This window comes from Desmodus rotundus, chromosome 2, assembly GCF_022682495.2.
Source record: "Desmodus rotundus isolate HL8 chromosome 2, HLdesRot8A.1, whole genome shotgun sequence".
Lineage (NCBI taxonomy): Eukaryota > Metazoa > Chordata > Mammalia > Chiroptera > Phyllostomidae > Desmodus > Desmodus rotundus.
In genome coordinates, this window is record NC_071388.1 from 69,048,385 (window position 1) to 69,056,293 (window position 7,909).

General features: G+C 33.8%; 1 pseudogene; it reads right to left on the bottom strand.

Annotated features, from left to right (window-relative positions):
* Nucleotides 1-7,308: 7,308 nt before the first annotated feature.
* Nucleotides 7,309-7,415, bottom strand: LOC112302637 (U2 spliceosomal RNA; annotated as a pseudogene).
* Nucleotides 7,416-7,909: the final 494 nt, after the last annotated feature.

The window sequence follows — 7,909 nt, forward strand, 5'->3', positions numbered from 1 at the left end:
TGTGTTATCATCAAGTAAGATCTCCAAGTTCCTTTATCCTTTTCTTTTTTTTTAAATGTTCTTTCTTCTCTTCCTATTCATTGTGTCTTTTTTTTTTTAGTTTCTGTATTACCTATTTGTACATGACTATATTTTCCTTATGATATTCTAGACTAATAATTCAATACTTAATAATCATATCTTCTCATAACTCATTAGTTGGGATGAATAATTCAAAATTCTTTTTTTTCTGGGAAATAATTCCTTGTAATTGACCCTTAATTTTATTACAAGTCAGATCTGATCTTCCTTTTACAATTCTTTTATTTGACCAGGAATCAACTGCTTTAACTGTTTTACCTGGTCTTTTTTGGTCTCACTGCTGATTTCCTTTTTTCTTCTTTTTTTCATTTGTTTACTCAAGCTCTATTTACTCCAGTGATGTCTTTTGAATCCTTTCTGTCTAAACAAACCCACAAATGACAATGGGGCCTGTGCTGGATCTCAGGCATCTTATAGGCTTAAGTTCTAGAAACTGAGGAGCCCTCATCTTTGTTCCTGGTTCATCTTTGTTCATCTTTGCTACTTCCCTACACTTGCTCATTTCAGCAAGAATTAGTGTTACCCTTCAACTGTCAAGGCAGAACTTTAGAATTTAAGAAAAACTTTGGAGTATTTCTAGTTACAGGTAAAGGAAGTTTAGTGGACATTTACAAAAAAGCATCTATTCAGGTTTACATATGTTAATATATCACACAATTATCTATCTGTCTATCTATCATCTATCTATCATAATCCATCCATCCTGACACAGTAAATATGAGACTACTTTTGTGGTTGCTCCAAATATCAATATGCAAACATCAGATACAAGTTATTTATAGGTCTAGATTGAAGTGATATATGTGTACATTACTTCCAACCACCTTCCATCAGCCAAAATTTGGCTACATGCTGAACCAAAGTGCAGTAAATGCTGGAAAATGTACTCTACTTATGAGCCTAGGTGGAATGGGAAATTAGTTTCATGAACAGAATGTCAAATTATGCTCATATTTTATTCAGTTAATCATGTATGTGTGATATTTCCATTAACAATAAAAGCAAAAACTCAAACAACCTGCAAAAACTCACTTTCTTGATTAATAATGTTTTTCATTAAATCTACAAAATATCTAAAACCATCCTGAATGTAGCTATCAGGTGATTTCTTTTTTAAAGTATATTTTATTGATTGTGCTATTATTGTTTTCTCAATTTTTCCCCTTTATCCCCCCTCTGCCCTATACCCCCAACCCTCCAGCACCCGCCCCCCTTAGTTCATGTCTATGGGTTGTACATATAAGTTCTTTGACTTTTCTGTTTCCTATACTATTCTTAACCTCTCCCCATCTATTTTATGCCTACCACTTATGCTTCTTATTCCCCATACCTTCCTCCCATTCTTCTCTTCCCCCTCCCCACTGAAAACCCTCCATGTGATGTCCATTTCTCTGATTCTGTTTCTGTTCTAGTTGTTGGCTTAGTTTTTGTTCTCATTTTTTTAGGCTCAGATGTTGATAGTTGTAAGTTTGTTATCATTTTACTGTTCATAGTTTTTGATCTTCTATTTCTTAGGTAAGTCCCTTTAACATTTCATATAATAAGGGCTTGGTAGTGATGAACTCCTTTAACTTTACTCTATCTGGAAAGCACTTTATCTGCCCTTCCATTCCAAATGCTAGCTTTGCTGGATAGAGTAATCTTGGATGTAGGTCCTTGCCTTTCATGCCTTGGAATACTTCTTGCCAGCCCCTTCTTACCTATAAGGTTTCTTTTGAGAAATCAGCTGATAGTCTTATGGGCACTCCTTTTTAGGTAACTCTCTTCTTTCCTCTTGCTGCTTTTAAGATTCTCTCCTTATCTTTAATCTTGAGTAACTTAATGATGACGTACCTTGGTGTATTCCTCCTTGGGTCCAATTTCTTTGGGACTCTATGTGCTTCCTGGACTTCCTGGAAATCTATTTCCTTCACCATATTGGGGAAGTTTTCCTTCATTATTTGTTTAAATAAGTTTTCAATTTCTTGCTCTTGTTTTTCTCCTTCTAGCACCGCTATAATTCTGATATTAGAGCATTTAAAGTTGTCCCAGCATTTCCTAAGCTGCTCCTCTTTTTTTTTGTTTTGAATTATTGTTTCTTCATTCTATTCTGGTTAGATGTTTATTTCTTAGTTTTGTTCCATATCATTGATTTGAGTCCCGATTTCCTTCCCTTCCCTGTTGGTTCCCTGTGCACTTTGCTTTATTTCACTTTGTGTAGTCTTCATTTCTTCCTTCATTTTGTTACCGAGCTCAATCAGTTCTGATTACCAGTGTTTTAAACTCTGCATCAGACGGGTTGTCTATCTCCTCATCACTTAACTCTTTTTGATCTGGAGTTTTGATCTGTTCTTTCGTTTGGGCCATATCTCTTTGTCTTAGCGCACCTGCTATTCTGTAAGGAGATGGGGCCTTAGGTATTCCCCCTGGGCGAGTCAACCCTCTTTGCTGTGTTGTGGCGCTGTCGGTCTGAGTGAATGTTTCTTTAAATCCTTGGTTGTCGGAGTTCTATGCAGTTTGATTTTCTGGCACTTCTGGTTGTTTATTGTTTTTAGATTGGTCGTTATCCTTTTTTTGGTTGTGCGAGGAAGTGAAGAGTTTCTACTTATGCCTCCAGCTTGGCCAGAATTCTCAGGTGATGTTCTTGATGTCTGCTCACAACTGCCTCAACTAGTTGAATTGAATTAGTACTATATGACTGGTGAGTCTCTTACTAAACCTTTTGTATCAGTTGTATTTTTATTTTGTATTTATGTAAATGAATACTATATAAATTGTGACATTATAATTCAATGTGTCCACATAAATTTATTGACTTCATGTTTCAAAGTCTCATTTAAAATTTTGTTACATTTCCTTACTGAATGGCTCCTTTTATTATTATATACAGAACTTCTTTATATTTATGTCTTACATTCTGTCTGGTATTAATATTGCCACACCAGCCCTCATTGCTTAATATTTGTTGTAATACTCTTCATATTTCTTATTTTTATGTCTCCTTTGCATGTATACATGTGGGTGTGTTTGTTTGTGACTTAGGTACTTTTCTTAAAGAACCAAGATGCTTTTTTCCTGTTTTTCTAAGTCACTGAAGTGAACAATGAAATATAAGAACAGCTCTGAAAACATCAATGGTTGAAAGTGCATGGCTTAATTCTTATAAAAAGTCAACACTGATGTCTGCCTTTTGTAGCTTCTCCTGAGAGCATTGAACAATTTTCACAGTTTTGAAGCAGTTCTCACATGATCCCAAATGTCATCACTTACAATTTTTGATAAGTGAAAACAGGTGTCATGTTTCTCCTCACTTAGTCATATATTTCGTAAATCCCTGCCACATCACAGGTTTTCATATTTAATGTCTGGTCTTACAAGAAAATTAAGATGGGAACACATTCTGGGTGTCGAGAATGGCACATACAATTACAGAGTGACCAAGAGCAAAGAAGGTAGACCTACCTCAGGAGTATATCACGATCAGGATTGAAATAGGCAGCGACCATCCTCCATCTGTGCTTGGTGTAACCTTGCCCCATATCGGTGTTATGACCATGGAAAACTTTATCCACATGAACTTTCAGTTTTTGAATTTATGCAATGTGAATAATGATAGTACTATTTTTTGACAGGTAAAGGTGTTATGTATACACTTATGTCAATACTTCAAGACTTAGGTTTTAAAGTTCATTGCTTATGCTATGTTTTGAGTTCTTATTATTCATCAAAGATGGGAAAATTTAAAAAATACTATATTACGTAACTATATTTACTCCTATGATTATACATACATTGACATTCACCTTAAAATACAATAAGTTGACACTGAAATTCAAATTTAAACATAAATTAAAGACAAAGTTAATAATGAATTTAAGTCCCGTTCAAAATTTTCCCCTTTAAAAGTTTAGATTGTAAATTTTTCTTACAACATAAATTACTCTAAAACAAATTTTCAGTATACAGTTTTTCTTTTTACATTTTCATTTTAATTCTTGCTTGCTTTTTCCAAACAAGTGTTCAAATTATTTTTAAATTATTATTTTAAATTTTTGTCATGCTTTTAAGTTGCATGACAAAAAACAAATGCTTATTTTATCTAAAGGTGGTTGACTCCTATAGATTTTGTTTTTCTTTTGAATTGGTAAATTGTAGTAAAACTAGTCCTGAAGGGATTATAATTTTGTAAAATGGAAAAAAAAACATTTAAACTTGAAAGGCTAATTTAATGTCAATATAAATAGAACTGAACATAATACAGATTAAATAATTAAATGTGCTTAATACCAATTTAAATTGTACTAATTGATCACATACCCTGACACAAAGTAGCTAATCAATACACATTTTTAAAAATTTACTTATTTATTTATTTTCAATTTTATTGTTGTTCAGGTACAGTTCTCTGCCTTTTCCGCTCACCACAGCCTAACACCCAGTCCTCCCCACCTCCCATACACATTTTTATAACAAATGAGTTTTCACTGCTTGTGAGATGGGCACTTCGTTGCGTCTCTCTGTCACTGCAACAATGGCAATCAACTAATCTCCATTCCCAGTGCTGCCACGTGTCAGACTTGGCTGTATCTTAACAGACTCTCTTTGATCATTGTGCTTATCTTCAGCATGTTTGTACACTTTGATTAATTTTAAATTCATTCTATATTCATTGGCAGTACCTTATTTACAAGACTGCACCTTATCAACTCGTTGATTAGCTATGTTTTCTAAGATGCTTATGTGCCCATCTCTAATAGGCCCTTATTGACATACACAGCTTTCTATATTTTTCCAATTGACTATGAGCATTTAAGCAGAAATATCCTGAGTATTTAATTTATAAGTTATGCCCCTCCTCTGGCAACTAATATATACTCAATAAATATTTCTGAAATGAATAATATATCCTGTGTGCTATCACTATTAAACGTATTTTATCCTGTTGCCTTGTCTATAGAGCATCCATTCTCCACATCAAGATGTGGTAAACTCTCACACGTCCTCAGTAGTTAGCACAAATGCCCCTTTCCCTGTGAAATGTCACCTTAGACATTATTTTGTGCCACTCTCATTAAGAGCTATTTGAGCTGTCCCATCTATTACACACTCAGCATGTCATATTGTTCACATTGTCATATACCTTGTGTTACAGCTCGACTGTAAGCTGGACTGGGGATTGGCATTGTGCTCTATTTGTCTTCATATCCTCAGCACGTAACAGTGACCTTGCATGTGATATCCTAGAGCTCATTCTTTTTCTTATAGGGCATAATGCAATAAATATTAGGGAAATGGCTCTTTCTTTTAGATATTATGGGAATTTACACATGGGATTGATAATAAAGAATGAGAGACTATGTTGTCATGAGAGAGATTATCTTTAGTCTAATTTGTAGGTAATTTTAATATGACTCTAGGATACATCACCAGCTGATAGAAGAAAGAAACCTACTTCATTTTAATATTCAGCATGAAAACAGACTGAGAATTAGATCTCATGCTTTTAATGTTTTTAATGGCCTTTTCTATTGGAAAGAGAAATTTATGCAATCATATTGACTCTGAGATTAAGCACTCTTTTACTAGTTGTAATGTCATATATCAAAACTATCAGAATTTATTAAATTTTAAATAAATTAAACACAATATTTTAAAGTCCTCTAATCATGAAGACACATTGAACTTTTTCAGAAATGGAGCTACAATTTTGAATTATTTTGGTTATTAAACATTCTAATTTTATTTACAATAGTTCATCACTAGGGTATTCATATACTAAAGGCAATAAAAAGGAAATCATTTTTTATCCTAACCTGAGGATATGCTTATTCGGTTTTAGAGAGAGGGAAAGGGATGGAGAGAGGGAGAGAGGCATGGATGTGAGAAAGAGACATTGATCAGTTGCCTGTATTGCAGCCCAGGCATGTGCCCTGACTGGGAATTGAACCTGTGACCTTTTGGTTTATGGGATGATGCTCCAAATAACTGAGACACACCAACCAGGGCTAAATCATTTTTTGACTTCTGAAATCTTCTTGGACTTATTGAAAAGAGTAACCCATTTAAATGTGTTAGCACAAGTAGGCAATAAGGTAAGATGGCCTTTTTCCTGACAAGATTTCAGTCTAAGTAGAAGAAGAAAACATGCTTAGGGAATAATTTCAGAGCCAATTTTTCTATAGCTAGTAAATTTGTTAGTTTATTTTGCTTATTAGATTACACATATAAGTGAGACCATATGATATTTGTCTTTCACTGTTTGGCTTATTTCTCTTAGCATAATACTCTCCAGGTCCATCCGTGTTTTCACAAAAATCAAGAGTTCCTTTTTTACTGCTGTGTAGTATTCCATTGTGTGAATGTACCAGACATTCTTCCCCCTATTCATCACTGATAGACACTTAAGCTGTTTCTTGACTTGGGCTATTGTAAATAATGCTACAATGAAGATAAGGTGCCTATTTTCTTTTGAATTAGTATTTTTTAGGATACATTTCCAGAAATGGAATCAGTGAGTGAAAAGGTGGTCCTTTCTTTAATTTTTGAGGAAACTTCATACTGTTTTCCACAGTGTCTACACCAGTCTGAATTCCCAACAGTGCATGAAGGTTCCCCACCAGCACTTGATATCCTCACCAGAACTTACTGTTTGTTGATTTATTAATGATAGGCATTCTGGCAGTTGTGAAGTGATATCTCATTGTGGTTTTAATTTGCATCTCTCTGATCATTAGTGTCATTGAGCATTTTTTCATATGTCTATTGGTCATCTGTATATCCTCTTTGGGAAAGTGTTTTTTCAGATTCTTTGCCCATTTATTACTTGGATTGTTTGTTGTTGAATCATTTAAATTCTTTATATATTTTGCATACTAACCCCTTATCAGGTATATCATTGATGAATATGTTTTCCCATTTAGTGGGTTCTCTTTTCAGTTTATTGATTTTTTTTTTCTGTGCAAAGGTTTTTCAGTTTGATGCAGTTTTATTTGTTTAATTTTTCCTCTGTTTCCCTTGCCATAAGAGATATATTGGCAAAAATATAGTTATGAGAAATGTTTGAGATTATACTGTTTATGTTTTCTGCCACGATTATAGTTTTGTGACTTACAATTAAGTTTTTAATCTATTTTGAGTTTATTTTTATGTAAGTATAAGAAAGAGGTCTTGTCTATTTTTAGTATTTTGAGCTATCTCCATACTGATTTCCACAGTGACTGCACCAGTCTGCACTCCCACCAAAGTGCAAAAGGGTTCCCCTCTCTCCACATCCTCATGAGCACTTGTTTATTGGTTTATTAAACTGATAAGAACAGATACTATATTTGATCTTAGCCAAAAGGCCGAGAAGCAATGTTTATTGGTTTATTGATGATGGCCATTCTGACAGTTGTGAGGTGATATCATTGTGGTTTTAACTTGCATTTCTCTGATGATTAGTGACATTGAGCATCTTTTCATATGTCTATTGGCCATCCATATATTCTCTTTGGAGAAGTCTATTCAGGTCCTTTGCCCATTGTTTATTTGGGTTGTTTATTTTTGTGTGTGGTGAGTTTCATAAGTTCTTTATAAATTTTGGATGTTAACCCCTTATCAGATGTATGGGCAAATATGTTCTCCCATTCTGCGGGTTGTCTTTTTATTTTGTTGATTATTTCCTTTGCTGTGAAAAAAACATTTAGTTTTATGTACTCCCATTAGTTTATTTTTTCTTTGTTTCTCTTCCTTGGGGAGATATATCCAATAAAAAATTGCTATGAGCAATGTCTAAGATTTTGCTGCTTATGTTTTCTTCTAGGATTTTTATGGTTTTAAGTCTAACATTTAAGTCTTTGATCCATTTTGA